The sequence below is a fragment of the Monodelphis domestica genome, chromosome 1, assembly GCF_027887165.1.
Source record: "Monodelphis domestica isolate mMonDom1 chromosome 1, mMonDom1.pri, whole genome shotgun sequence".
Taxonomy (NCBI): domain Eukaryota; kingdom Metazoa; phylum Chordata; class Mammalia; order Didelphimorphia; family Didelphidae; genus Monodelphis; species Monodelphis domestica.
The window spans coordinates 407,044,703-407,051,158 of NC_077227.1; positions in this window are offsets into that span (position 1 = coordinate 407,044,703).

The window sequence follows — 6,456 nt, forward strand, 5'->3', positions numbered from 1 at the left end:
CTTTTCGTTTATTAATTTAAACTCTCTTCTATAAGGACTACATTTATATCAATCTATATATATTAATATATGAAAAATGTAATGTGTAAATAGGTGGAAAAGAAAAATCAAATAAAATAATCTTTCTCACACAAAGATTCACCCGGGAAGGGGAGGGGAAGAAAACTCCTATAAGAAGGAGAGGAAGAGAGTTTTTACTTAAACCTTACTCTCAGGGAAATCAACTCTGAGAGGGAAAAACATCCAGATCCATTGGGATCTTGAATTCTATCTTATCCAACCAGGGTAGGGAGAAGAGAAAACCAAGGGGGGGAGGGGGAGAGGGAAAACAAAAGGGGAGGGAAAGAGAGGGGGGATGAAAAGGGGGATCTCACCTCAAATGAAGAGGAAATCAAGGCAATCATTAAAAATTACTTTGCGGGGGCAGCTGGGTAGCTCAGTGGATTGAGAACCAGGCCTAGAGACGGGAGGTCCTAGGTTCAAATCTGACCTCAGCCACTTCCTAGCTGTGTAACCCTGGGCAAGTCACTTGACCCCCATTGCCTAACCCTTACCACTCTTCTGACTTGGAGCCAATACACAGTATTGATTCCAAGATGGAAGGTAAGGGTTTATTAAAAAAAAATTACTTTGCCCAATTATATGGCAATAAATACAGCAATCTAGGCCATATGGATGAATATATACAAAAATACAAACTGCCTAGACTAACAGAAGAAGAAATAGAATTCTTCAATAATCCCATATCAGAAAATGAGAACTCCCTAAGAAAAAGTCCCCAGGGCCCGAAGGATTCACAAGTGAATTCTATCAAACATTCAGAGAACAGTTAATCCCAATACTATACAAACTATTTGACATAATAAGCAAAGAGGGAATTCTACCAAACTACTTTTATGACACAAACATGGTATAGATTCCAAAACCAGGCAGATCAAAAACAGAGAAATAAAATTATAGACCAATCACCCTAATGAATATAGATGCAAAAGTCTTAAATAGGATACTAGCAAAAAGACTCCAGCAAGTGATCAGAAGGGTCATCCACCATGACCAAGTAGGATTTATACCAGGGATGCAGGGCTGGTTCAATATTAGGAAAACTATCCACATAATCGACCATATCAACAAGCAAACCAACAAAAATCACATGATTATTTCAATAGATGCAGAAAAAGCCTTTGATAAAATACAACATCCATTCCTATTGAAAACACTAGAAAGCATAGGAATAGGAGGGTTGTTCCTAAAAATAATAGACAGTATATATCTAAAACCATCAGCCAATATCATCTGCAATGGGGATAAACTAGATGCATTCCCAATAAGATCAGGAGTGAAACAAGAATGCCCATTATCACCTCTACAATTTGACATTGTACTAGAAACACTAGCAGTAGCAATTAGAGAAGAAAAAGAAACTGAAGGCATCAAAATAGGCAAGGAGGAGACTAAGCTATCGCTCTTTGCAGATGACATGATGGTCTACTTAAAGAATCCTAGAGATTCAACCAAAAAGCTAATCGAAATAATCAACAACTTTAGCAAAGTTGCAGGATACAAAATAAACCCGCATAAGTCATCAGCATTTCTACATCTCCAACATAGTTCAGCAGCAAAAACTAGAAAGAGAAACCCCATTCAAAATTACCTTAGACAAAATAAAATACTTAGGAATCTATCTCCCGAGACAAACACAGGAACTATATGAACACAACTACAAAACACTCTCCACACAACTAAAACTAGACTTGAACATTTGGAAAAACATTAACTGCTCATGGATAGGACGAGCCAATATAGTAAAAATGACCATCCTACCCAAACTTATTTATCTATTTATTGCCACACCCATAGAACTTCCAAAAAATTTCTTTACTGATTTAGAAAAAACCATAACAAAGTTCATTTGGAATAACAAAGGATCAAGGATATCTAGGGAAATAATGAAAAAAAAATACAAAGGAAGGGGGCCTTGCAGTCCCAGATATCAAACTATATTACAAAGCAGCAGCCATCAAAACAATTTGTTACTGGCTAAGAGACAGAAAGGAGGATCAGTGGAATAGACTTGGGGCAAGTGACCTCAGTAAGACAATATATGATAAACCCAAAGATCCCAGATTTGGGGTCAAAAATCCACTATTCAATAAAAAACTGCTGGGAAAACTGGAAGACAGTGTGGGAGAGATTAGAATTAGATCAACACCTCACACCCTACACCAAGATAAATTCAAAATGGATGACTGACATGAACATAAAGAAGGAAACTATAAGTAAATTGGGTAAACACAGAATAGTATACATGCCAGACCTTTGGGAAGGGAAAGACTTTAAAACCAAGCAAGACATAGAAAGAGTCACAAAATGTAAAATAAATAATTTCAACTACATCAAATTAAAAAGATTTTGTACAAACAAAACCAATGTAACTAAAATCAGAAGGGTAGCAACAAATTGGGAAGCAATCTTCATAAAAACCTCTGACAGAGGTTTTATTACTCAAATTTACAAAGAGCTAAATCAATTGTACAAAAAATCAAGCCATTCTCCAATTGATAAATGGGCAAAGGACATGAACAAGCAGTTCTCAGCCAAAGAAATCAAAACTATTAATAAGCACATGAAAAAGTGCTCTACATCTCTTATAATCAGAGAGATGCAAATCAAAACAACTCTGAGGTATCACCTCACACCTAGCAGATTGGCTAACATGACAGCTATGGAAAGTAATGAATGCTGGAGGGGATGTGGCAAAGTAGGGACACTACTAATTCATTAATGGTGGAGTTGTCAATTGATCCAACCATTCTGGAGGGCAATTTGGAACTATGCCCAAAAGGCGATAAAAGACTGTCTGCCCTTTGATCCAACCATAGCACTGCTGCTTTTGTACCCCAAAGAGATCATAAGGAAGATGACTTGTACAAGAATATTCATAGCTGCACTATTTGTGGTAGCCAAAAATTGGAAAATGAGGGGATGCCCTTCAATTGGGGAATGGCTGAACACATTGTGGTAGCTTTTGGTGATGGAATACTATTGTGCTCAAAGGAATAATAAAGTGGAGGAATTCCAAGGAGACTGGAACAACCTCCAGGAAGTGATGCAGAGCGAAAGGAGCAGAACCAGGAAAACATTGTACACAGAGACTGATACACCATGGTACAATAGAAGGTAATGGACTCCTCCACTAGGGTCAATGCAATGTCCCTGAACCATCTGCAGGGATCTAAAAAACACTATCCACAAGCAGAGGATAAACTGTGGGAGTAAAAACACCAATGAAAAGCAACTGCTTGACTACAGGGGCTGAGAGGAAATGACTGAGGAGAGACTCTAAATGAACACTCTAGTGCAAATACCAACAACATGGAAATGGGTTCGAACCAAGAACACATGTGAAACCCAGTGGAATTGTGCGCCGGCTATGGGAGAAGTGGTGGGAGGGGTGGGGGGTTTGGGGGGAGGAAAAGAAAATGATCATTGTTTCCAATGAATAATGTTTGTAAATAACCAAATAAAATAATGTTTAAAAAGTCAAAAACAAACAAACAATGAGGGTATTTGGGCCCATACTTATAGTGAGGCAAAAAGTTCTTTAAGCCATGCCTATTTTTAGAAGTAATACAGTGGGGTGCTAAGTACCTATTAAAGGTCAGGCAACTTGTAAACTTGCCAGGAGCAAAGAGGTGAACACTTACTCAGAGATTTTCTCTTGAGGAGATTAGTCGACTCAGCTGTGTTTTCTCTGGTTCAGACTTACTAAAGGGATTAGTCGACCCAGCAGTGTTTTTTCTGGTTCAAACTTACTAAAGGAATTAGTCAACCCAACAGTAATGGGCTGTCCTTTAGAAAACGTCTACTGTGATTGGTAGATGTAAGGACTTAGGGGAGGTGACATAGGAGAAAACCCCCTATATAAGAAAAAGCAGAAATCACTTGAGAGGAATCCTTTTGAGGAAGTTGTCTAAGGAGGCTCTGGAGAAGGGAAGCTCTTGGAGGACAATCTCTAAGGAGGTCTCACTGGAGCTCCTCTGAGGGGACTCTGTCCCTCTGGAGGCTCTTGAGAGAGGCCTTTTGAAACAGTCTCTGGCTGGAAGGCTCTTTGAGGAGGACTCTGGCTGGAACTCTCTCTGAAGAGACACTGTCACTAGAATCCTTGCTTAGACAGATCTTGTGGTGAGTGATAAAAGACTGACTGACTGATCTCTCTCTCTTAAGTCTCAGGTCTAGGCCATGTTGGCTTAAGGCCCTTCATACTTATTTCCTTTTTCTCTTTTTCTCTCTTTTCTTTAATTCCTCATTGTATTATTAATTAAATTCTCTATAAAACCCAGTTGACTTGGGTATATTCATAATTGGGAATATTTCCCTGGAGACCACCTTTTACTTGATTTAAAACCAAGACACTGTAGTGAAAACATATTTTCTGCGGTCAATTTACTCACCCACTCTTATATCTACTACAATTTATATCTTCAACTATTTTACTCACTACAGTTTATGACCCCAACTCTTTTAATCACCACATTTTATGACCATAACTATTTTAATTATTACAGTTTATGGCAGAACTACTCTTTTAAAATGCCACAGGTTCCATATTATTCTCCAAAATCCCCTTCAACATTTGTCATTTTCCTTTTTGGTCACATTAGCCAATATGAGAGGTGGGAAGTGATATTTCAGAGGTATTTAGTTTGTGTTTCTCTAATCAATAGTGATTTGGAGCATTTTTTTCATATGATTACAGAACTACATATTCATATATTTTGACCATTTATCAGTTGGGGAATCATTGTATCCTTACACATTTGCCTCAATTCTTTATAAATTTGAGAAACGAGACCCTTATCTTTTTCCCAATTTGTTATTTCCCTTCTAATCTTGTTTGCTTGGGTTTTGTTTGTACAAAACCCTTTCAATTTAATGTAATAAAAATTGTGCATTTCATTTTTCATAATGTTCTATGTGTCTTGTTTGGTCATAAATTCTTCCCTTGTCCATAAATATGACAAGTGAACTTTTTATTTTTGCATTCCTCTAATTTGTTTGTGGTGTCACCTTTTATTTCTAGATCAAGTATCCATTTTTACTTTATCTCAGTGTGTGTTGAGATGTTGGTCTATGACTAGTTTCTGCCATAATGTTATCCAGTTTTCCTAGCAATTTTTGTCAGATACTAAGTTCTTTGCCAAAAAAAAAAAGTTTGGATCTTTTGATTTGTCAAACCCTATGTTACTATGATCATTAACTACTGGGTATTGATTACTTAACCTATTCCATTGATCTGTTACTCTATTTCATAGCTAGTAGCAAGATTGTTTTGATGATTATTGCTTTATAATATAGTTTGAGATTTGATACAGCTAGGCCTCCTTCCTTCATATTTTTTCATTAATCCCTATGATATTCTTGGCCTTTTGTTCTTCCAGATGAAATTTATTGCATATTTTCTACATTTCTGAAATAATTTTGAGGTAGTTTGGTATGGCAATGAATAGGTTAATTAATTTGGGTAGGATTGTCATTTTTATTACATTGACTTGGCTTATTCATGAGCAATTAATGTTTTTCCAGCTGTTTAGGTCTGACTTTAGTTGTGTGAAAAATGTTCTGTAATTGTATTCATATAGTTGCTCGGTTTGTTTTGGTAGATATTCGCCATCTTTCCCTCTACCTTCCTTCCTTCCTTCCTTCCTTCCTTCCTTCCTTCCTTCCTTCCTTCCTTCCTTCCTTCCTTCCTTCCTTCTTTCTTCATCGATTACTGAATCAGTCTATGCTATACTATGAATCTTTCAGATAAAACTACCAAACACACATGGCAGCTTCATCCTTAAATGTCAAAGCTCAATCTCTCAAACTGTTCCATAACAAAAGCATTAATACCTTACCTTGATTTTTGATAACTGGTGATGCTACAGGACCAGGGTGTGATGACAGGCCAAACTTCAGTGGCAAGGAGGATAGAGACAAGCTAAGGCGAACTACAATACTTATGAAATATAGTTCATAAAGTGAACTATAATATTTCTGTCTTCTTTGTTCAGAGCTTTGGGGAGGGGAGAAAAGAAAAATATCAAGGTTGAAACATACTTTTCAAGTCCTGAATTATGGGGACATCTAAGAGTTTTACCAATTTCCCAATGTTAGGACAGACCTACAAGATAGTGAGTGCTCCACATGGGCAGAAGGTAATTATAATTACAGTAATAATGTGATGAGAAAAAGAATATATATGCTTTGTTGTTTAAGATTGACTAAGCCTTTTTCTTGAAGCAAACTTTGTGAAAAATTGTGCAAGAACTATTATGCAGATTTTACAAAGACAATTGGGGCTTAAAAGGTTAAGAGGCTAGATTTTAGTTACACAGCTAGTAAGGATCAAAGCTGATCTTTGAACCAAGTTCTCCACATTCCAGATCCAATGTAGGTGTGTATGTTTATGTATGT